The 3,132-nt window shown below is 36.3% G+C and overlaps 1 long non-coding RNA gene across 1 annotated transcript; it reads left to right on the top strand.

Moving 5' to 3' along the window:
• Positions 1–260: 260 nt before the first annotated feature.
• LOC122063346 lies at positions 261–1,326 on the top strand. Its single transcript, XR_006135305.1, has 3 exons — positions 261–406; positions 560–655; positions 1,102–1,326. It is a non-coding gene; the product is annotated as an uncharacterized LOC122063346 (long non-coding RNA).
• Positions 1,327–3,132: the final 1,806 nt, after the last annotated feature.

The following is a 3,132-nucleotide window of genomic DNA, read 5'->3' as shown; positions in this document are numbered from 1 at the left end:
AGGCCAAGTACAAGGAGTAAAGGTATGTACTAGTATTTGTAGGTGCCTACGTAATTTAATTGTGTGTGAGATTATTCCCATTGAAGCCTAAGTAGAATACTAACAAATGAGAGATATTCACATGAGATATACCCACCTGAGATATACCCACCTGAAATGGTACCCACCTATGACTAAGAGATATTTTGGGGGCCCAGGTATAAAAAGGTGAGATATTTATTGTCTTCTCCCTCATTAATGATAGTTGATCGGTGGAAGAGTAAAGAAGGGAGAGAGAGAAAGAAGAAAGGAAAAGGAAGAAGAAGAAGAAAGAAGAAGGAAAATCGACCATAGCATTTCACCGGAGTTGGGTCTTGATATTTTAAGCCCGGATTAATGATCAGCTTGCCGGGATCTTCGATTTGAGGTAGGTATTGAACATATTCCAAGGATTCTTAAGAAAACATTCTTCTTAAACCCTCTTTTTGATTTTTGGGAAAGAACCCACTTGAATTTTGCTAATCCTACATGGATAATCGAATTTAAGGTCTAATAGAAGGTATGTACAATGATTTTGAAGGATTTGGAAGGAGTGTTGGTGAAGATCTAGAGTTTTTGCGAGTTCTTGAGCTAAATGAGTGAGATTAGGGTTTCATTGGTGTTCTTGAGAAAAGAGGTAAGAATTCTCCTTTATCTTTTTATTTGATCTTAGATCTAGATTGGGGATGTATGAATGGACCTTAGATGAAGGATTAGAGTCGCCGGATCGACCCCAAACAAGTTCCTTAAGCTAGAGAGAAGATGGAAAGATGATAGCAAAATCTCGTTTTATGACTGGGGGTGTCACACCTGTAGGTCTCAAACCCACCTGAGTGCTCAGAAGCTTAGTCTTGAGCCTCTGGTGTAACCAGCGGGTATAAGATAGGCAGGTCTAGTATAAGACCGACGGGTTCCAGACCTGTCTGTCTTTGACTCATACCCACCTATCTTTCCAGAATACCCAGAATGTGTCCAAATTTGATGGGTAACCACCATTTATGATTCTAAACCCGATTTTAGTGTTCAAACATAATGTTTTTGACCTAAAAATAGTGTAATGATAAACTATTATGTTTATGATAGGTTACACTCATTATACGTGTACCCACACATCGGATCTCTTATGTACCAGATGCAAGCATCGTCTACTTATACAAGTAAGTGGGGAGTGGACTTTGATTTAATTTTAGAATGTTTATGCATCACTTAATAAGTGTTAGTCTAGTCACGTCATCATATCATTTGTGTGTAGACTAGACATCACGTATGCCATATCACGCATTGTATGTGTATTTACATAATATGTTATGCTTTGTTTTATATTTGAATATTCATTATGTCTTGATGTATGTGATAGAGGAAATGTCATGAGGACATGATATGCATGCTATACTAGCAAGGATTAAAGTATCGATATCGGTTGCCGTATCGGTCGATCAAAATTAAGATACGTATCGGAGGGTATCGTATCGTATCGGAGATACGCTAAGATACGCTAAAGTTACGCACATAAATGGATAGAGAACACATTTTTATACACTTTTGCATAAAAAAAAATAGTTAAAAAAAGCTATATATAACATGTAGAATGCATAAATACTTAAGTAGAGGGTATCGTATTGATAGACAAATATATTGAGTTGAAAATGTTCAAAATGATGAGGTTTGAATTTTTTACAGTTTTTCTTTCCTCATTGCCATTGCCACTGTGATGAGTGCTGTGAAGAGTGTCGTGGTGGTTCAAATCCTTGGCTAGGACCTTCTTCTTCAGTAGGAGCAACTATGATGATATTCTGCACTTGTCGAATATAGGCACAATATTTACCCCAGTCGAAATATTTATAGTAGTGGATCTCCCATTCACTGTAGAAAAATTAAATTTTTTTATAGAAGTTGTAGATTAAATGTTTTTAAAGAACATATAAAAAATCAACAAAGTGTGGACCAATATATCTGAGTAGATCTAAGAAATAAAAAAAAAAAATTGAAACCCTCACTTTTTTGGGGAAAAAATGTGGGTTTCATTTGAAATCATGTATTTAGTAATTATAAGTTATGACATTATTTTTAAGAGTTGAATGAACTATATTTTCTGGAAAAAAAAATTTGGTGATTTTTTTTTTAAATTAATTTCGGAATAAAAAAATTAAAAAAATATATTTTTTTGAGAAAAATCAAAAATTTCCATAGAAGTTGTAGAACACTTGTTTTTACATAACAAATAAAAAATCTAGAAAATTGTTGGTGAGAGTGTGAAGTGTTTGTTTCAAACAACAAAAAATTCACACTTAAGTAGCCGTATCGTACGGTACGATACGACTCGATACTGCATGATACCTTCGATACGTATCGATACTCTCAGGAATTTTTAGATTTTCAAAAGTTCGTATCGTAGAGTATCGTACGTATCGGTACCGATATGGCACGACACGATACGATACGCCGATACAAAAAAAGAGGCCCAAAATTCCCCGTAGTGTATCGATATGTATCGTGCCGATGCCTACCGATACGGATACGTATCGGCCGATACGGAACGATATGCACCGATACTTAAAACCATGTATGCTAGATTAGATGCCGTAGTCAATTTAGAAACGAGTGCATGGTGGCTCGTGGGATGGAATGTGGTGTCATCGTATAATTGTATTATGCTCATATAGAGGTATGCGACTATGATTGATATACCCCTTTATGCTATGACCCTTCTTAACAGGGGTTTACGTATTAGGTTATCATTGGGGAAAGCATCGGGTTGCCGTTGTCAAACTCTTGCAGCGGTTAAAAGTACGCACGATTGATCGCTAAGACAGATAGTAACCTGGTGGTATATTCAGAGGGCTGATCGTGCTGCTTTTATTTTGGATGGAGTCACCCATTTACTTTCTGTTATTTAAATTTATCGGGAGTCGACTTTCATTTTAAATTTTGGTACTAACGGTGGGCCTTCTCCAACAACTCTATGGGCGTATCGGGGGATGGGATTCGTGGCTCGTACCCAGGGCATACATGCACTATGGTTGTGAGTAGCACATAGCTTATGGCCTAGTAATGTTGTTAGGAGAATATGATTAAAAATAAATTGTATACATATATGTGCATTTGTATTGCAAC

This window comes from Macadamia integrifolia, unplaced genomic scaffold (assembly GCF_013358625.1).
Source record: "Macadamia integrifolia cultivar HAES 741 unplaced genomic scaffold, SCU_Mint_v3 scaffold1299, whole genome shotgun sequence".
NCBI classification, from domain to species: Eukaryota; Viridiplantae; Streptophyta; class Magnoliopsida; order Proteales; family Proteaceae; genus Macadamia; species Macadamia integrifolia.
Note: the sequence above shows the minus strand (reverse complement) of the source record. Positions and strands in the feature narration are given on the sequence as shown.